This window comes from Trichosurus vulpecula, chromosome 3, assembly GCF_011100635.1.
Source record: "Trichosurus vulpecula isolate mTriVul1 chromosome 3, mTriVul1.pri, whole genome shotgun sequence".
Lineage (NCBI taxonomy): Eukaryota > Metazoa > Chordata > Mammalia > Diprotodontia > Phalangeridae > Trichosurus > Trichosurus vulpecula.
In genome coordinates this window covers 264,689,889-264,712,801 of record NC_050575.1, presented here as the reverse complement: position 1 = coordinate 264,712,801, position 22,913 = coordinate 264,689,889, and positions in this window count along the sequence as shown.

Sequence of the window (22,913 nt, the reverse complement as noted above, 5' to 3'; positions counted from 1 at the left end):
TATGAACAAAGATAAACTACTTATATTCTAATATAGAATGATGAGATATGTGCCTCTTTGAGCCCTACCATCATCGGGGGTTATAGAGGGAATCTAATTTGACAAACCTGGGAGTGGGTCTGTTATGTCTTGATGATCTTTAAGATGATCATGGAAAGAGGGGAAGAGGAATATACCAGGGGGGAAGGGAAAGGAAAGTTAGAGAAAGTTATCTCACATAATTAGAGTGCATAAGTAGATATCTCTACAAACAAGGAGGAAGGGGTAGGGAAGTGACTGACACAACCTCACTATCATCTGAACTGGTTAAAGGAAGAAAGGATACTCACAAACATAGTTGGGTACAGATATGCACTTTATTCCACAGAGATAGGAAGGTTAGGGGAAATGGGAGGGAGGGCAGATTAAGGACAGGATTAGTCTTAAGCAAAATAAACCCTAAGGATATACAAAAATATAGCTCTTTTGAGGTGATGAAGAATTGGCATCTAAGGGTTGCCTATAAATTGGGGCATGGATGAACAAGTTATGGTATAAAAATGTGTTAGAATACTATTGTGTGTTAATGATGAAGGTGATGGTTTCAGAGAAAGTTGGGCAAATTTGTGTGAACTACTGCAAAGTGAAATGAACAGAACCAGGAAAACCATTTATATTGGTAAACATAAACAACTTTGAAAGAATTAGGAACTTTTATCAGTGTAATGACTGAATGTGATCCTAGGGGACTAATGATAAAACATGCTCCTCACCTCCTGACAGAGGGGAGAAGTGAAGAATGCATGGTAAAACAAAAAAATCAAATAAATAAAAATACATATACACATACATACATGCAGATATACATATATGTATATGTGACATGGACAATGTGGAAATGTGTTTTGATTGACTATACATATTTGTAATGGGTTTGTTTTACTTTGGTTCTCAAGTGGGGCTAGAGAGTTGGTATGAGAGAGTAACAAGGTAGCTTTTTGCTGACTAAATATATATTATATATATATGTGTGTGTGTGTGTATCTAATTTTTTAAAAATTGGGGGGCCAGTAATTAGCACCTACAGTTCCTTTTAACCATTTAGCATTGAATTAGATTTTACAAAGGGATATTTACTTCAAAAATATAGGAAAAAAATATACAAATATTTTTCCCTCCTTCAACACCTTGAGGGCATATTCTTTTCTACTGAACCTAAACTGGGGGTGGGGAGTGAGTATGCTCAAAACATTACCAAATTCCTACATAATATTGGTCTCACCAAGTTCATGTCCATATGCAGCATAATGGACCTGTGTCTCAGCTACCAATGGCCATTCCAAAGGTCATTTTCAAAGGTCCTTCATTGCTCCTTTTTTCAGTTCCCCATTTTGCAAAAGGGCCAAAGTACTACACTGGCCCTGAAACCTGTAGGCTGGAATTCCCAGATACTGAAGGAGGCTTCACTCATTTCATATCTAAGGGCATTGAAATTATGATGGCTGCCAACACAATTTCTAGATCTAAAGGATGCCAAGGAGACCTTTAGACCCCAGGTTATAGGCTCCATTCATTTAACCTGTTGCATAGCTCCTCAAAGATTATTGAGGCACATAGACCATAGATGAAGCTGAATAACCTTTTTGAATGCCCCTAAAGCCAGTTAAAGCGTCTTTCCTTCACCACATGTTTAGTTGACCAGAAACAATAATCAAATGTTGATGAATGCTCCAATCTCTCCAAGGTACTTTCCTTATACATCATCACTATTCTCCTGGAAGTAGCTCCCTAGTGTCAACCACATGAAGTTATACCATCTACTCCCTAGTGTCCTCTATGTAGAGACATCATCTTAACAGATTGATGGGGTCCTCAAATGTTCTAGATGCACATTATACTAGAAGCAGTGAGAAGACCTGGCTTCAAATTGGGTTTCAAATACTAGTTCTGTGACCCTGGAAAAAGTCATTTAACCTCTTATCTGACTCAATTTCCTCAACTACAAAATGAGGACAATAATAGTACCTACCCCCCAGGGTTGTTGGTATGCAAATGAGGAAGCTGAGGCACAGAAAGGTAAGTGATTTGCTCAGGAACAAATGGCAGGATTTGAACTTAGGTATTCCTGACTCCAAGCCCAGTGCCCTATTCATTACTTCATACTGCCTTACATTTTTTACTTATCTTTCAACATGCCTGATATACTATGCAGAACAAATGTGTTGTTCCTACTTACCTAATGTTTATGACAATATTGCATGAAACAGCCTGAGAACATATGGCAATATAAGCGATACTTAATGATCCTATTCAACTATGCTACATAATTGTTTTTATGTTTTATACCATTCTTTAATTGGGAGAAAATCAGTTTTGTAAGTAAAATGATGACTGTTTACTATCATTGTTATTCTGTGAAGACATAAGAAAAAACATTAACTTGCATTATAAGTATCTAACGCACATTCAGCAAGACTGAATATTCTTTTATTTTCAATGGCTTCTTGTCTTTGGAATCATAACAAAATTGCAACCTAGTGAAATATATTCTTCTTTTCCTCTTTAGTTCCAAACTTTATCTGAACACTATTCTTTATCTTGCCTTTACACATCTGACTAGTAGTGCAATAATCGAAATTTCAGGCCATCATAAAATCATAGAGTTTTAAAGCTAGAAGGGACAATCAGAAATCACTTAGTCTAACGCCCTCACTTAATTAATGTAGAAACTGAGGCCAAGAACAATTAAATGACTTGCCCAAGGTCACAGATCTCCTAAGTATCAGACCCAGAGTTTCTAACTTCTTAATCTAATAGATACCATCCAGGTCAATCAGCCAGGTCAGTTAACAAAAAAAAAAAAAAAAGAATTGGTTTGAGAGACGGAAATTGTGCTATGAAGAATTTGTGCTAAACATATACCATAACACTGATTAGTGATCACTCCAACTGCCTTCTACACTAAAATTCTCTTTGGATTTTATAAACTCCTCCTGATCCACATTTCCTTTACTAAACTATCCATAGATTTTGTGAATAATTTAATTCAATTCAATTTCAATTAAGCAAGCTTTTATTAAGAACCTATTGTATGCAGGGTAATGTGGTAGACTCTGGATATGCAAGTATTAAAATAGAAAGTTTTCCCTCAAGGAATTTATAATTTGGTAAACTATGTACCTTAATAACTATAACATAAGTTAGAATATTAGAAGTCTCTAAAGGTCAAACATACAGCAGCGGTTCTTAAAGTGCATCCAGGGATCTCTGGGAATCCCCAAGATACTTTTAGGAGGTATGTGAGGTCAAAACTATTTTTATTATGATGCTAAGACATTTTAATTCTGAATACCATAAATATCAATAGATATAAATCATATAAACAAAAGTTCTTTGGAGTCATAAATAATTTTTAAGAGTGTAAAGGGGTCCTAAGACCAAAAAGTTTGAAGACCATTTTTCTCTAGAATGGGGAGAGACAAGAAAGGAGGGACCACCTTATTGTGGAAAAGTTTCATGACACCTGAGCTAAACCTTGAAATAAGGGAAAGATTTCAACACATGGAGAAATGAGGGTGATACATATCAGGCAAAGGGGTTGGAGACAGAAGTAGGAGATAAGGGAGGGCAGTCTGACCATATGGTAGAATGAGGGAAGTGGAATAATGTGAAATGGAGCAGGAAAAGTATGTTGGAGCTTGATTGTAAAGTAAAGGAATTGAATATTCAGAAAAAAAGAGTTGGTCTTTATTTTGTAAGTTATGAGAGCCAAGGATGCCTTTTGAATAGGAGAGTAATATGTGTTATAAACATTACTTTGGCAGTGGTGAAACATCAATTGGAATGGAAAAGGACTGGGAGGGGGCAATAATTTAGAAGGTGATCATAGCATCTCTATTGTAATAAGTAGTAGTTGCCAACACATTGACAAAATGACTCTAAAGCCATAAAGAGTAGATATTTCAGACTCAAGTGTAGCAATCTCAAATCATTTTAAGGAGTAGGTAGGGGAATTTATAAATGTATATGTATACACTGGTAATAGAAAGAAAAAGGAAAAATTGTCTTAGTTGGTAAGGAGTTCACATTCTTATAGAGAATTAACATGTCTATACATAAATACATAAAAGAAAAATAGAAAGATACAGACAGAGAGACAGGGAGAGAAGGAGGAAGGGAAGAGGAATGGGAGAGACAGAGAGAGAGAGACAGAGAGAAAAGAAGAGAACAGAAGAGAAAAAGGAAGGAAGGAAGGAAGGAAGGAAGGAAGGAAGGAAGGAAGGAAGGAAGGAAGGAAGGAAAGGATGTAAGACAGCTGAGAAGACAGAAAGAGGGGGAAGAAGGAAGGAAAGAAAGGATGTAAGACAGCTGGAAAGACAGACAGGGAGATGGATAGACAGAGAAAGGGAAATGGGGGGAGAGAGAGAGAAAGAGAGAGAGAGAGAGAGAGAGAGAGAGAGAGAGAGAGAGAGAGAGAGAGAGAGAGAGAGAGAGAGAGAGAGAGAGAGAGAAGAAGGAGGAGGAAGAAGAAGAAGGAGGAGGAGAAGGAGGAGGAGGAGGAGGAGGAGGAGGAGGAGGAGGAGGAGGAGGAGGAGGAGGAGGAGGAGGAGGAAAGAGAAGAGAAGAGAGAAAAAGGAAAGAAGGAAGGAAGAAAGGATGTAAAACAGCTGGATAGTTTTTCAAACTGATATTTAAGATTCCAATTAGGATTTCCTGGATATATTGTTTACAGACTTGGAAAAATTGATCATGAGTATGAAAATTAGAGGCAAGGTAGAAATGTGTGATTGATTGCTTGAATTAAATATGAAAAGAAATTGAAATAAAAGGATAAATTCAGTGACATTAGATTTAAAGCAGCACCATATTTCAAGGAATTGAGAAAACTAATAAGTAGATTGGAGAGAGACATCAAGAATCCATACACATGAAACAATGCTGAGATAGCCTAAGAGATACAATGATTTGAGCAAGGAAAATGGAGATTCCTATGACAGCTAATTAGCCAAATAGTAAAAAATATTCATTGTGTGTCCGTGAACTGAATAAGTCAAACTTCTTCAAGAAATCCAAGTATACTAGACATCAATGAAGGAAAATTTGGAGCTCAAAAACTTGTGGAACTGAGTGTTGTAAACTAAAAATAAAAAATAAATATAGAAAAGAAAAGGAGTTTATATTTTATCCTGGAATAGGGATTCTGAACCATTTTTTATGTTATAGACCTCTTTGGTGGTCTGGTGAAAACTATGGATCCTTTCTCAAATTCATATTTCAAATGCATAAAATAAAATAAAATATAAAAGATTACAAAGGAAAACAATTATGTTGAAAAAGTTATCTTTGTGTGTAGATGAGGTGAAGTGGAGGAGTAGCTCATGAGAGGTGAGTAGGTTGGGGAACTGAGTGGTTAGTGGACTTGAAGGAGAATTAATACGTATGTTGAAATCCCTTAGAACAAGGGCAGGAGTTGAGGAGTAGAGAGAAGAGTTGTGAGCTATGTACTGAATTCATTGAGGGAGGGAGGAGGGTAACTTGGAAGTCCATGGACCACAGCTACCAGGATTTTGATTAGGCAGTAGAGATTGATTGCATGGATCTCAAAGGAGGAGAAATGACTGAGTGATAGGGAAAGAACTTGAAAGTGGCAGTGGGGAACAAGAGTAATCCCACTTCTATTTCTTGACCAATGAGACAAGGTGAATGAATGATGGGTGGTCAGTACTAGAAATGTTAGCCAGGGAGGCTGCATCATTGGTAGAGAAAGATTTCATTTATAGCTGAAGAAGAAAGGAGTAGGAGTAGAAAAGATTTAGGATGAATGGGAGTTTGTTGTCTATGGAATAGGCATTATATTGGGCACAGTGGAAGGGGTGGATGGTGTTTGGTTGGAACTTTGAAATGGGAAAGTTGAGGGATTGAGAACAAGGAATCAAGTGGTGGGGGAATGGGGAATTAGGACAAAAAGGGATTTGGAATCAATTCTATCTGTGCCAGTACAAGGCAACTTCCACTTTGTGTGGCTAGCCTGGACTCCCAACCTGGGATATGTAGGGTATGACAGGTATGAGAATGTTCATTATTGAGTGGAAGGTGACACTTCTTTTTGCAATGGAGACTAGATATCAGGCTGGAGACAAGTGCAGCATCAGAAGAAAAGCAGATGGTCAGGTGGTCAGACGGGGGTGGGGCAGGGGCAGTTTCACTACTCTTATTCCCTTAGAAAGCTAGAGATTAGGCAGGAAATGATACAGCCAGCATGAGATGGAAGTTGAACCTGTGCAGCAAGACAAGGAAGAAGGAAAAGAAGGAAGCCCCCCACTGACATTCTTCTTTATCTTCTCTCAAAGGACAGGTGCAGTAGAAAATGGATAGACTGAGGTCAGAGGGGAGGTTTCCCCTCTTTGCTGGCACAAATGGAAGTGCCACCTTTTCTTAGGTAACTCAAGAGGAGACAAAAGGCATGGTCAAGTTTTAAGTTTTACTAGATTTTATATTGATATAGAGCTGCAGATATATAGGATTCTTCCAAATTATATATTATTCAAAGGATAAAACAACAACAATTTATTTTCTCTCTTTCTCTCTGTCTCTTTGTCTGTCTCTGTCTCCCTCTTTATATAAACACTTTGCTATACATATGTATATACACATAAATATATATGCACATATGTATATGGTATATAATATATAATTTTGGAATAGTCTTATGTATATGTAAAATATGTATGAAAATTACATTGTAACATGTCTTATAAGTAAACTTTTATGTGTTAGTCTTAAATGTGAATGCACACATATATTACTCATAATACAAAGTGGCATTAGAATAGAAGGTCCTTGAGGGTAGAGACTGGTTTAGTGCTTTCTTTGTATCCTAAACACTTAGCACATGCCTGACATGGTGATTTAGCACCTTCAAAAATACTATTAAAATCACACAGAGTTAGAAAGGATCTCAGGAACCATCTAGTTCAAGCCCTGACAGATAAAGAATCCCTTCTGTAAAATCCCAGCAAATGGCTCCCAGCCTCTGCCTCTACTGAGGCATAGCTCTTTGCCTGGAGGTGGTTCATTATACTTCTGGGTAATTCTAGTTGTTAGACAGTTTTTGACATTAAGCTTGCATTGGCCTTTTTGTAGCTTTGATCCATTGGTCCTAGTTCTGCCATATTGGATCTACCTTAACAAATGGAATCCTCTTTCCATGTGATAGACCTTCAAACAGTTGAAGACAGCTGTTAGAATAATTTCTACAATTTGGGGGGGATTCGTAGCATTTGCATTACCTCCTCTGGGGTTCTTCCTTCAACTCCGACTTGAATTGGAATGTTAGGCCCCCAGAGCATCAACTGATTAGTGCTATGCTCAGAATTCTAGGGTAATTCTGTTCTACTTGGTTTCCAGTGCTGTCACTCACAAGTCTATCACATTAACAAGTCAGTCCTACTTCAATAAGCTTTAAAAAAGATTATTTACTTTAAAAAAGATTATTTACTAAGACAGTATAAGAATCATTGGTACAAAACATACCCCCCCTAAAATATCTGGTGCAAACTCTGCCACAAGGGTTAACTCACAAGTGGTTACTGGCAGTCCTTTCTTGCGTCCTTGACATTACTTTTTCTGATTCAAGGGGTCATTGAAGCTCCTTCCTCTTGCTGGTTTTTTCTCTTTGGTGACAAAATATGGGAAAGCAGGAGGTCAAGAGGAGACAGAAACAGAAGCTCTCTCATCTCTCCACAAAAATAACATAGGGACTAACACTTGGGATCCCTCACAGCTATCCTGGTTTACCATTTCACTGAAAAACTTCTGAAATTTTCCCATTATTTAAAGCTCCTGAGGGAATGGTTAGCCTGTTTAGTTAATCAAAAGGACACATCTGATAAAGGAATCAAAGAGTTTAGACAGTCTTTTACAGTTTTTAAAATCTAAATCATTTCTGTTGATTGATTAAGGAGGAGGTATGGCACTACTTCCCACACAAATAGAAAACTAAAGAAATGAACACATTTTGGTTTGTTACATAGTGCTAAACTACACAGATGGTCCAGTTAAGCAATATGCAAAGAACCATATTAACAACCATTCTACTTTTTATAGTATAAACTTGAGAGGAAGAAATCAAACAGATTTGCTAGGTATGAGATCATTAAAATCTACGCAAAACTCAGAGCTTAACATGCAAGTACAAGGCAAAAAGCAGAGGGACTAGAAATCAAACAACAGTCAACTGACTAGACTGGAAGAGGTCACATCTATTCAAATCAATGCCAAAATCACCAAGTGAAAAATGTTTAGTCTACAGAATGACAAAAAATAAAACAGTGAAAAAACGGTAGAAGACAAATAACATTTTGACTAAAAACACAAATGTTATATCAAAAGAAATATGAAGTGTATGAATAAGTTATACCTTACATATCTTACATATGTAAAAAATACATGTATGTATATGTATCTTTTAATGTAGAGATAAATGTGTGTATATGTATATGGTTTATATATGTGAATATGTGTGGCATATGCACATGCAAACACATATATATACATACATATTTAAATTGAAAGCTTGACACCTATTAACAGAAAGGAAACCAATAACAAACTGTTTAACTAAAAAGTAGTCCACTTGCCAGGTGATGCTTCTGTGGGGTGAAAAAAAAGTCCCTTGAATAAATTAGAAAAGGAGTAATGCCATAGGTTCAACAATTATTTACCATATCCTTGAATAACCTTTAAAAATCAGTTCAATCCACAAAGATGGTAGAACCCTTCTCTACAACTACTCCAACAAATACCAAGGAAGACTAATAGACTGAGTCATGATCAGGAAATCCAAGGAAAAATCAGTGAGTCATTTTTCCAGCTGAGGTCAGCATAGAGAGACAGAGATCTGTGGCCAGCGGAGGCCAGGTCTATCCAGGAAGGCATCAGGCAAAACCTTCCAACATAGAGAGTGAACTGGAGCTTTGTGACTATATACTAGGCCAAGATAAGCCTCTGGATTTAATGAGGTCATGCAGGATACTGTTCAGGGAACAGGAAGACGAGGAAAATGGCAATAATGTCACTCATATCCCAGAGCTAGGTCACAGATCTAGTGCTGACTAAGAAGTGGATCTCTTACCTAGGACTAACCTGTGCATACTTAACCAACCCAAGGGGAAATTGTGGGCCTTAGGCTATGGAATGAGCCTGGATTAGGAAAAGAAGTGAACAGCAAGCCACTCATCCCAGGAGGAAAATAATTTGTCAGTTTAGAAGAAGCTAAGCAGCCTTAATCACTTCATAGTAGTCCATAGTCAAGCAGACACACAGACATGACTATAGAGAAGCAGTTACTCATGGGCAGAAGCACCTTCCAGGAACCTCACCCGTAGAAGCAAGAAAGCCAGCTATGGAGTTAGGAGAGATAGCCCAAGCAATAAGAATTGGACTCCTTGCATTATGAGTTTCCTTTTGCACACTCATTCCCTACATACATTCCTCACTGTCATTGTAATTTTAGTTTTTAACTAGCTTTCTCATGGATTGGGAGAGTGAGTCCCAGGAGGGGAAGAGGGGGAATGTTTTGTGGCTACTATTCTTACTATGCCACTTTAATAATAGCCTTTGTTAGGAGCTAATTGTTTCTATTGGAAAATTTTTAGTTGGGTACAGTACTCATGAGATATTGTTTTAGGAAGGGTTACCTACTTCATATTTCTTGAACCTAAGGTAGCAGCTACACACTGGGGACCCAATCTATGAGTACAAGTAGGGTGAATAGTTCAGAGGTGGTGTTCTCTGTTTATCTAGTATTTATTTAGTGATTTACTCAGCATTTATTAAGCATCTACTGAAAGCAAAGCATAAGTTCTGCATTTCTGGAAATACTCCAAAATTCCAGTGGGGATGTAACTGCACAAGATACAGATCTGACCTTACACTTTCTGAAGCTTATCTATGTCATCCTATAAATTTGGTACACATTTGGGCCCTTTCTCCTGTTCTCTTGATATTGGTGGGTGCATGTGGAGTACATGGCTTATCCATTGGTTATTCTTTACTCCTTATAACTGAGAGACATAACAAAAGTTAAATAAGGCATGGTCTTTGCCCTTATTAATCTTATTATATTTGGGACATATGGCACATACAAAAATACTAAAATATATGCCAAATATTGTATTATAAGTATATACAAAAAGTATAAATGTAGTATTCTGTGGGGTCTTAAGGAGGGAAAATCATTGCTGACTTGTGGGATAACAGGAAAAGCTTCCTGGAGGAAGTGGTATTTGACTTAATCTTTAAAAGATGGGTAGGATTTAAGGAGGTTGAAGAGAAGGGAGGGTGATAGAGGCACAGGGAATAGAACCTACAATGGAACAGAGGTATGTATAAAAACAGAAAAAAGCTCAAGGAGAAAACCCAGAAACAAGAAAACTCAGGAATTATTTAATAACTACTTTCAGATAAAAGATAGAGTATTATGAAGGAGACTGAACAAGAGGAAATGGGTTTATACTGCATTAAGAAAGAATTTGGTTAGACAGATGGATTAAATTATTTATAAGAGTAGTTCTATACACTGTAATCAGCTTTTAAAGAGCCTCTCCATGGTGATCCTTTCCCTCTCTCCATAATAATACAAATAATGATAACGATCACTCACATTTATATATTGCTTGAAGGTTAGGAAAATACTTTCCTACTTCCTAGATGCTGAACCTCAGACTCTCTCTACTCTTCTCACTGTCAAGACTTCTTTCAATAGAGGATTTGAGAAACTCACTCACATTACTGTATCAATTTTCTGATGGGTATTTCTGTCTTAACACATAAAGGTATGAATCATGGAATTTGAGAGGTCAGTAAGCTGGATTATGAAGATAATCTTGTGGGCTGGAAACCTTTTCTGGTGCTGCAGAAACCATCCTATAGAAAACCATCCCTTTCCTAAAAGCAGTAAGATACAAATGATTTTGGAGCATTCAATTTCATTACAATGATGAAAGTAGAAGGCAAATTTCAAAGGGTTAAGGGTAAGTGGGCAAAGGAGAAATGGAAGCAGCCATCATATGGTATTGAATGCTCTCTCATATGAAAATAAATATATATGTATATATATGTATATATATACACACACATACACAGAAACATATATGTGTGTGTATATATATATATATATATGTATATATATATATATAATTTCTTCTTTATATATTTGATTAAATTTCCATGATTTCTAGGTTATTTTCTCTACTCAGTTTTCTTTTCTTGTATTATTGTTTTTATTTTTTCAAGTGACATGTCTTTTTGAAGAGTGATCTGTCTCTCTCACTACCCCTTTCCCATTAAGTATTTTAAAAAAGAAAAAGTTTTTTAAATTCCTTCAATACATATCTATACATCTGACAAAGCATTTCTACACTAGTTATGCCAGAAAATGTTATGGCTCATTTTGCATTTTAAGCCCATCATCTCTCTGTCAGGAGGTGAGGCATGTTTCATCTTCATTCTTTTGGATTCATGGATAATCTTTGTGTTGATCAGAACTCTGAAGCCTCTCAAAGTTATTTTCCCCTATAATGTTGTTAGTCTTAAATAAATTATTCTTTTAGTCTTGCTTCTTTCACTCTGTAAAGGTCTTCCCAGTTTTCTCTGAGATTGTCTTTTATATAATTTCTTATGGCACAATAATAATCCATTACACACATATACCACAATTTGTTTAATCATTCAACAAGAGGAAGATGACTGCTTAAGTTTCCAAATTTTGGATACCATGAAAAGAGCTGCTATAAATATTTTATGCATGCAGGTACTTTCCTTGTTTCTTTAATTTCTTTGGGGTGAGACCTGGCAATGGTATGGATAAGTAAAAAAAGTAAATATAGTTTGGGGGTAGATCCTCTCGGGTCATAGATCCAGATTGCTTTCCAGAAGGGCTAGACCAAATTACAACTCTACCAACACCACACTGTTATACTTTGTTTTCTCTTTGCCCATGTTTATTCTCTCAATTTCTTTTTCTTGTCTTGCTGTTATAGTTAGCATTTCTAGTACTGTATTAATAATAAGGGTGTTAATGGACATTCTCGCCTTATCCCTGATCTCAGTGGAAAGGCCTCTAACTTTTCTCCATTAAATATAATGTTTGCTCTTAGTTTTAGATAAAAATAATTTAATATATTAAGGAATATCCACTTATACCTATTAAGTCATATTAAATTTTGTTTAAAGGTTTTTCAGTATCTTTTGATGTAATCATATGATTTTTATTATTGATATTATTAACATAGTTTATTATATTTATTGTTTTCCTAATGTTAAACCAATTCTTCACCCCAGGTATAAACCCAACATGGCATAGTTTATAATCATCCTAGCAAGTTGTTGTAATAGCCTACTTGCTAATATTTCATTTTAATTTTTCAATATTAATTAGGGATCTTGGTTTGGAGTATTTACTTTCTCTTCTCCCTCTCTCCCAAGGTGTCAAGATAATATCTGTATTATAGAAAAAGATTGGAAAAATGCTTCATTCTCTTGTTAGTGTAATTTTGAATATTTTATAGAATTCACCCATGACTCCATCTACTTCTGGAAGTGTTTTTGTTTTTTGTTTTTGTTTGTCTTTAGCTTTCTCAGTATGCATATGGCTTGTTCAAATTCTTTTTCTAATATTAGGTTATTAAATAGTTTATTTCTTCTTTTGTTAAACTGGCTATCTTGTATTTTTAGAGTCTTCATAATTTTCTCTGTTATTAAATTCATTAAACATATAATCTAGCAAAATAGCTCCCAATAATTTCCTTTATTTTCTCAATTGTTGTAAGTTCTCCTTTTTAATTTTAAATTTGGTTTCCATTTTATTTGGTTTTCCTCTATCTTTTATCATAGTAAGATTAGCTATTTTAATAGCTTCTCGTTTTATTTATCAATTCAATAATTATTTACTTTGAATGTTATTAGTATCTTCTTTTTTTAATTTTAATTTTTCAATTCCAAATTCTCTCCCTCCAAACCTCCCCCACCCATTGAGAAGACAAGAAATACAATATCAATTATTATGTTATTATATTATATTATATAATTGTTATATTTCCACATTAGCCACATTGTATAAAAATACAAGAAAAAAACAAAGAGAAAACATCCTTCAATCTGCAATCAATTCTCTATCTAAAAGCAAATAGCATTTTTTTGTCAGGGGTCGTCTGGAACTATCGTGGATCATTGTATTGATCCAAGTTGCTAAGCCTTTCACAGTTGATTATAGCTATGATATTGATGTTGATGTATAAATGGTTCTCTTGGATCTGCTCACTTCACTTTGTATCACTTCACACGAGTCTTCCCAGGTTTGTCCGAAACCATTCACTTCATCATTTCTTATCACACAATAGTATTCCATCACAATCATATACTATAATTTGTTCATCCATTCCCTAATTGATGGATTTCTTGGTTTCCAATTCTTTGCCATCACCCAAAGATCTACTGTAAATATTTTTTACATATAGGTCATTTTCCTTATTCTTTGATATCTTTAGGGATATAAACATAGTAGCTATCTTGCTGGGTAAAAGGGTATGAATTTTTTTAGCCCTTTGGGCATAGTTCCAAATTATTCTCCAGAATAGTTGGACTAGTTCATATCTCTGCCAATAGAACATTAGTGTACCTATTTTCCATATGACCACCATCATTTGTTATTTTTCTTTTCCTGTCATGTTGGCCAATAATTTTTTTTGCAGGGGGGAAGGCCAGGCAGTTGGGGTTAAGTGACTTGCCCAAGGTCACACAGCTAGTAAAGTGTGTCCAGTGTCTGAGGCTGGATTTGAACTCAGGTCCTCCTGACTCCAGGGCTGGTTCTCTACTTACTGTACTACCTAGCTGCCCCACATGTTGGACAATATTATAGGTGTGTGGTCATACCTCAGAGTTGTTTTAATTTGCAGTTTCCTAACCATTAGTGACTTAGAACATTTTTCATGTGATTATTGATATTCCTGATTTAGTCTTCTGAAAATTGCCTGTTCATAACCTTCAACCATTTATAAATTGGGGAATGGGTCTTATTTTTATAAATTTGTCACAGTTCCCTATATACTTGAGAAATGAGACATTTATCAGAGAAACATAAATTTTCCCCCTGTTCCCTGCTTTCTTTCAAATTTTGGTTATATTTATTTTGCTTTTTGAGAACCTTTTTGGTTTAATGTAATCACAATCATCCATTTTACCTCCCATGATCCTCTCTATTCTCTTATTTTGTTGTGAACTCTTTTTTTATGTGTTGATCTGGCAGGTAATTTATTCCATGCTTATCTAATTTGTTTATTATATCATTCTTTCTGTCTAAATCATGTACCCATTTTGAACTCTTAGTATACACTGTGAGATGTTGTTCAATGCCTAATTTCTGATAAAATGCTTTCCAGTTTTCCCAGCAGTTTTTATTGAATATGAATTTTTGTCCCAAAAGCTTGGATCTTCAGGTTTATCAAACATTAGGTTACTGTGCTCATCTATTTCTGTATATTGTGTGCATGATCTATTCAAATGACAAACCACTCTATTTTTATCCGGCACCAAATTGTTTTGATGATTACTGCTTTGTAGTATAGTTTCAGATATGGTACTGCTAGGCTCTTTGCCTTCACTTTTTTTTCACTGATTCCCTTAATATTCTTGACCTTTAGTTCCTAAAGATGATTTTAATTTTTTTTCTATCTTTATAGTTATTCTTTGGTAGTTTGATTACTATGGCACTGAATAACTAAATTAAGTAGTTTTGTCATTTTTATTATGTTGGCTTTGCCTATCCATGAGCAATGAATATTTCTCCAAAAGTTCAGATCTGCCTTTATTTGTGTGAAAAGTATTTTGTAATTGTGTCCATATAGTCCTTGAGTTCGTCTTTGCAGGTAGACTCTAACATATTTTATGTTGTCTGCAGTTCTTTGAAATGGAAATTCTCTTTCTATCTCTTTCTGCTGTGTTTTGTTGGTAATATGTAGACATGCTCCTGATTTCTGTGCACTTATTTTATATTCTGAAATTTTGCTAAAGTTGTTCATTGTTTTGACTAGTTTTTTTTAGTTGGTTCCCTAGGATTCTCTAAGTATTCCAACATAACATCTACAAAAAAGTGAGTTTTGTTTCCTGTTGTTGCCTGTGCTTATTCCTTCGATTTCTTGGTCTTATTTTATTGCTATTGTTAGCATTTCTGGTTGGTTATTGTCTTTCATTCTCAAAGAGGACCAAAGTGACATCACTATGTTGGGATCAAGGCACTTTCAGACCAATACAAACTTGGAAGACTTTACCACAGGTCGGGCATAAAAATAGTCCATATGAACATTTGGAGTGGAGACATCTCTAAATTTGTGTATGTCACATTTCTTTTGAGCTACTGCAATTTTGTTTTGCTAATAGAGCATGGTACTTTCTTTGATTCAGGCACATCATGCTGGGCAGTCCTATGCCAGTGTCTTCCATGTCTCACAATGAATTCTGAAATTCTTCAGAGAGATCTTGAGAGTATTCTTCTATCACTTCTTGTGACTGCCATGTGAGTACTTGTAGTGTGAGTTCTCTGTAAAATATTCTTTTAAGTAAAAATACTTTTGGCATTTGAACAATGTGACCAGCCCATTGGAGAGACATTCTCTGCAATAGAGTTTTATTGCCTGGCAGTTTAGCTCAAGAAAGGACCTCAGTGTCTGCCAAGTTATCATGCCAGGTGATCTTCAAAATCTCCCTAAGACAATTCAAATGGAAAAGATTCAGTTTCCTAGCATGGCACTGGTATATGTGAATACAACAATGAGAACAGCACAATGGCTCTGAAGACCTTCAGTTTGGTAAGTAAACTAAAAGCTCTTTTCTCCTGCATTTTCCTTTAGAGCCTCCCCAACAATGAGCTGGCACTGGCAATCCCTGCATCAACCTTATCATCTATGTGTTCATCCCTGAAAAGTATACTGCCAAAAGATTTGGAAATTGAGGAGATGCCATCAATTGGGGAATATCAGACAAGTTGTGGTATATGAATGGAATGGAAAACTAGTATTCCATATGAAATGATGAGCAGGTGGATTTCAGAAAAACCTGGAAAGACTTAAACGAACTGATGCTGAGTGAAGTGAGTAGAACCAGGATCACATTGTACACACTAAAAGCAATATTGTGGTCATTCAAAGTGAGGCAGCAGTGCAGCGCCTATAGCCATGAGACATCTACTCCTGAGGCTTGCAGGCCAACGGTTTGAAACCCGCCTTCTTGAACTTCCAGGAGACATAATGGCCAGGTAAATGGCTCTCATCCCTCCCTCCATCCCTCACTGACCCAGAGACTTCCACGTGGAAAAATGCTGGAATAGAAGAGACAGAAGTGGGGCTTCAGTAACCAAACAGTGGGAACTCCTGAGTCCCAGAAGGGCTGAGCGAGCAAGGGTCAACCCCAGAAACCAAGACATGTCTTTGCACAGCCAGGGGAAGTGGCAGACACCAGCACAGATGACAGCTGAGACCACTGCTGCTGGAGAGCACCCCCAGGGGAAGAGGAGACTTCTGGCAGCCAGACAATCCCTCTCCCACACCTCAGGAAACTGCAGGCCATAATACACAAAGGCAGTAACGAGGCTCACAATTCCCAGAACAAGGAACCTGGGACAGAGATTCCTGAGCCTCAAAAGCAGAAACCCACTGTAAAGTTAGGAAAAAGCTAACCAACATGAAGAAGAACACCAAAAACTCAAGACCATTGATTCTTTTCATGGAGACAAGGAAGATCAAAATACCAATTCAGAAGATGACAGCATTGACATTGTACCCACATCAGATACCTCAAAAGGGAATGTGAACTGGTCCCAAGCCCAAAAAACATTCCTGGAAGACCTAAAGGAGGATTTTAAAAACCAAATTAGGGAGATAAAAGAAAAAATGGAAAAAAATACACAGATGAGATCAAATCTTTAAGAAGTAAAATTGGCAAAATGGCTAAGGAGATCCAGAATCTAAATAGAGAAAATGACACCCTGAAAGGTAAAATCTCCCAATTGGAAAAGGAGACATAAAAGCAAGATGAAGACAGCAACTCATTAAAAATTAGAATTGAAAGATGGCAGCTGGAAAGCAGGGACTTGCGTGAGCTCCCTGCCAAGTCCCTCCAAAAGCCTATAAAAATGACTCTGAACAAACTCTAGAACTGCAGAACCCACAAAATAGCAGAGGGAAGCAGGGCTCCACACCAGGACAGCCTGGATCATCACTATATGAAGTCTATCACGCATGGAGCTGGGAGCGGAAGGGGAGCGGGGCCCAGAGTGGGCAGCGCCAGGACCAACCAAACCAGGAGCCAGGCACAACAGGCCCTAGCACCCTGAACCAGTGAGCTGTGGCAGTTACCAGACTTCTCAACCCACAAACACCAAAGACAACAGAGAAGGTTAGTGGGAAAAGCTGCGGGGACCGAGTGAAAGGAGTTCTCAGTTCGGCCACTGCCCTGGGGGCAGCAGAGGTGGTGCAGCTACAGAACTACAGCTGCAGTTGCTTCTGGCCCCAGGCCTACCTGGTGGGAGGAACTAAGTGGCAGATCAGAGCAGGAGTGCAGAGCTTGCTTAAGATCTGAGGGCAGTCCTGGTTGGCAGTTCTTGGGGAAGGAGGAGTGCTGGTGTGGCAGAGCTGGCTGTATAGAAATAGCTCTGAAAACAACAGTGCATCCCCTCAAGCTTGGAACAAAGTACTCTTTACTCTACAAGCAGTCATACCCCAACTAAAAACTCAAGGGTCAAGTAAGTTGACTGGGAACATGGTCAGGCAGCGAAAACACACTCAGATTCAGTCTCAGACTTTGGAATCTTTCTTTGGTGACAAGGAAGATCAAAACATACAGCCAAAAGAAGTCAACAAAGTCAAAGAGCCAACATCAAAAGCCTCCAAGAAAAACATGAACTGGCCTCAGGCCATGGAAGAGCTCAAAAAGTATTTGGAAAAGCAAGTTAGAGAAGTAGAAGAAAAATTGGGAAGAGAAATGAAGATGATGCAAGAAAACCATGAAAAACAAGTCAATGACTTGCTGAAGGAGACCCAAAAAAATACGGAAAAAAATACTGAATAAAACAACACTTTAAAAAGCACACTAACTCAAATGGCAAAAGAGCTCCAGAAAGCCAATGAGGAGAAGAATGCCCTGAAAGGCTGAATTAGCCAAATGAAAAAGGAAGTCCAAAAGACCACTGAGGAAAATACTACCTTAAAAATTAGATTGGAGCAAGTGGAAGCTAGTGACTTGATGAGAAATCAAGATATTATAAAACAGAACCAAAGGAATGCAAAAATGAAAGACAAGGTAAAATATCTCATTGGAAAAACCACTGACCTGGAAAATAGATCCAGGAGAGATAATTTTAAAATTATTGGACTACCTGAAAGTCATGATCAAAAAAAAAGAGCCTAGATATCATCTTTATAGAAATTATCAAGGAGAACTGCCCTGATATTCTAGAGCCAGACGGCAAAATAGAAACTGAAAGAGTCCACAGATTGCCTCCTCAAATAGATCACAAAAAGAAAACTCCCAGGAATATTTTTGCCAAATTCCAGAACTCACAGATCAAAGAGAAAATACTTCAAGCAGCCAGAAAGAAACAATTTGAGTATTGTGGAAACACTATCAGAATAATACAAGATCTAACAGCTTCTCCATTAAGGGATCAAAGGGATTGGAATATGATATTCTGGAGGTCAATGGAGCTAGGATTAAAACCAAGAATCACCTACCCAGCAAAACTAAGTATCATGCTCCAAGGCAAAATATGGATTTTCAATAAAATAGAGGACTTTCAAACTTTCTCAGTGAAAAGACCAGTACGGAATAGAAAATTTGACTTTCAAACACAAGAATCAAGAGAAGCATGAAAAGGTAAACAAGAAAAAGAAATCACAAGGGACTTACTAAAGTTGAACTGTTTTGTTTACATTCCTACATGAAAAGATGATGTGTATGATTCATGAGACCTCAGCATTAGGGTAGCTGAATGGAATATGTATATATATGTGTGTGTATGTATATATATATATATATATATATATATATATATATATATATATATATATGTGTGTGTGTGTGTGTGTGTGTGTGTGTGTGTGTGTGTGTGTGTATAGACAGAGGGCACAGGGTAAGCTGAATATGAAGGGATATCTAAAAAAAATAAAATCAAATTAAGGGATGAGAGAGGAATATATTGAGAGAGGGAGAAAGGGAGAGATAGAATGGGGTAAATTATCTTGCATAAAAGTGGCATGAAAAAGCAGTTCTGTAGGAAGGGAAGAGGAGGCAGGTGAAGGGGAATGAGTGAATCTTGCTCTCATCAGATTTGACCTGAGGAGGGAATAACATACACACTCAACTGGGTATCTTACCCCACAGGAAAGAAGGAGGAAGAAGATAAAAAAGGGGGGATGATAGAAGGGAGAGCAGGTAGGGGGAAGAGGTAATGAAAAACAAACACTTTCAAAAAGCGACAGGGTCAAGGGAGAAAATTCAATAAAGGGGATGGGTTAGGAAGGAGCAAAATATAGTTAGTCTTTCACAACATGAGTATTGTGGAAGGGTTTTACATAATGATATGTATGTGTCCTACATTGAATTGCTTGCCTTCTTAGGAAGGGTGGGGAGGGAAGAGGGGAGAGAATTTGGAACTCAAAGTTTTAAAAACAGTTGTTCAAAAACAACAAAATAAAGTTTTTGCCTGCAACTAGGAAATAAGATATACAGGCAATGGGGCATAGAAATTTATCTTGCCCTACAAGAAAGGAAGGGAAAAGGGGATGGGAGGGGAGTGGGGTGACTGAAGGGAGGGCTGACTAGGGAATGGGGCAACCAGAATATACTCCATCTTGGAGTTGGGGGGTGGGGAGAAATGGGGAGAAAATTTGTAATTCAAACTCTTGTGAAAATCAATGCTGAAAACTAAATATATTAAATAAATTAAATAAATAAATAAATTTTTAAAGAATTGGAATTGAGCAAATAGAAGCTAATGACTTTATGAGGCATCAAGAAGTAGTGAAACAGAATGTAAAGAATGAAAAAATAGAAGAAAATGTAAAGTATCTGATTGGAAAAACAACTGACCTGGAAAATAGATCCAGGAGAGACAATTTAAGACTATTGGTCTACTGGAAAGCCATGATGAAAAAAAGAACCTGGACAGTATCTTCAAAGAAATTATCAACGATAACTGCCTAGAGGTCCTAGAACCAGAAGGGAAAATAATCATTGAAAGAATTCACCGATCACCCCCTGAAAGAGATCCCAAATTGAAAACACCAAGAAATATTATAGCCAAATTTCAGAATTACAAAGTCAAGGAGAAAATACTGCACACAGTCAAAAAGAAACAATTCAAATATTGTGGAACTACAGTCAGGATCACACAGTATCTTTCAGCTTCTACATTAAATGAGAGAAGAAAATGGAATATGATATTCAGAAGGGCAAAGGAGCTGGGACTACAACCAAGGATCAAATACCCAGCAAAACTGAACATAATTTTTCAGGCAAGGAGATGGACATTCAATGAAATAAGGGAATTCCAGACCTTCCTGATGAAAAGGCCAGAACTCAATAGAAAATTTGATCTTCAAACACAAAACTCAAGAGAGACATAAAAAGGTAAACAGGGGGAAAAAGCCCACAAACCTTATTAATCAATAAGGGCAAATTTTTTACATCCTTATATAGGATTAGGTTGTTTTATATATGATATATGTGTGTGTGTGTGTGTATATATATATACACATGTGTGTATGCCATCTTGAGAATAGTACAATTATTATGACAATTGAAAGGGATACACAGACTGTGGATGTCAGTATAAAATAACTGATATAAGGATAAAAATCATAATTAAGAGATGTAAAGGGAGGGTTCTGGGAGAAAAGGTGAGGAGGTAGCAGAAAAGGGTAAATTACATCAAATGAAGAGGCACAAAAACACATTGTAGTAGAGGGAAAGAATGGAGGGAGAAGAGTAGTATATGAGCTTTACTCTCATTGGATTTAGTTCAAGAAGAGAATAATATACTCTGAAAAGTATTGTAATCAAACTTGTCCTACAGGCAGTAGGTGGGGAAAGGGGAAAGGAAAGGGGGGTGGTCAAAAGGGAGGGAAGAAGTAGCAAGGGGAAAAGAGTAAGATAAGGGAGGGAAATCAAGAGGGAGGGTAAATTGAGGAAGGCAGTGGTCAAAAGCAGAAGCGGGGTGGGAGAAATAAAGGCATAAACAGGGGAGGGAAACAGGATGGATTACAGCTCGTAATCATAATTGTGAATGTGAATGGGATGAACTCTCCCATAAAATGGAGGCAGATAGCAGAATGGATTAAAAACCATATTCCTACAATATGTTGTTTACAAGAAACACATTTGAAAAATGGGGATATACACAGGGTAAAAGTAAAAGGATGGAGTAGAATATACCATGCCTCAGCTTAAGTAAAAAAAAAAGCAGGAGCAGGAATCCTAATCTCAGACAAAGAAAAAGCAAAGATAGATCTAATTAAAAGAGATAAAGAAGGACACAATATCCTGCCAAAAAGGCACCAAAGACAATGAAGCAATATCATTATTTAACATCTATTCACCAAGTGGTATAGCATACACATTCTTAGAGGAAAAGTTCAGGGAGTTACAAGAAGAAATAGACAGCAAACCCATACTAGTGGGGGACCTCAACCTCCCCCTCTCTGAACTTGATAAATCTAGCCTCAAAGTAAACAAGAACGAAGTTAAGGAGATGAATAGAATTTTAGAAAAGGCAGATATGATAGACCTCTGGAGAAAACTGAATGGAGATAAAAAGGAATATACTTTTTCTCAGCAGTACATGGCACCTACTCAAAAACTGACCATGTATTAGGGCATAAAAACCTCACAATCCAGTGCAGAAAGGTTCAAATAGTCAATTTATCCTTCTCAGATCATGATGCAATAAAAATTATTTGCAATAAAGGACCACGGAAAGATAAACTACAAATTAATTGGGAACTAAATAATCTAATCCTAAAGAATGAGTTGGCCAAAGAACAAATCATAGGAACAATTAATAGCTTCATTCAAGAGAATGACAATAATGAGACAACATACCAAAACTTATGGGATGCAGCAAAAGCAGTCCTTAGGGGAAGTTTTATATCTCTAAATGCTTACATGAATAAAATAGATAAAAAGGAGATCAATGAAATGGGCAGGCAACTGAAAAAACTAGAAAAAGAACAAATTGAAAATCCCCAATTAGATACCAAATTAGAAATACTGAAAATCAAAGGGGAGATTAATAAAATTGAAATCAAGAAAGCTATTGAACTAATAAATAACTCTAATAGCTGGTTTTATGAAACAAACAATAAAATTGATAAACCCTTGGTCAATTTGATTAAAAAAAGAAAGAAGAAAACCAAATTACTGGTATCAAAAATAAAAAAGGTGAACTCACGTCCAATGAAGAGGAAATTAAAACAATAATTAGGAATTATTTTGCCAACTGTATGCCCATAAATTTGATAACCTCAGGGAAATGAAGGAATATTTACAAAAATACAAATTGCCCAGGTTAACAGAAGAGGAAATAAATTACCTAAATAACCCCATCTCAAAAAAAAAAGAAATTGAGCAAGCCATCATTAAACTCCCTAGGAAAAAATATCCAGGGCCAGATGGTTTTTACATGTGAATTCTATCAAACATTTAAAGAACAATTAATTCCAATACTTTATAGACTATTTGGAAAAATAGGTGAAGAAGGAATACTACTGAATTCTTTTTATGACACAAATATGGTACTAATACCTAAACTAGGAAGAGTCAAAACAGAGAAAATTATAGATCAATTTCCCTAATGAATATCGATGCAAAAATTTTAAATAAAATAT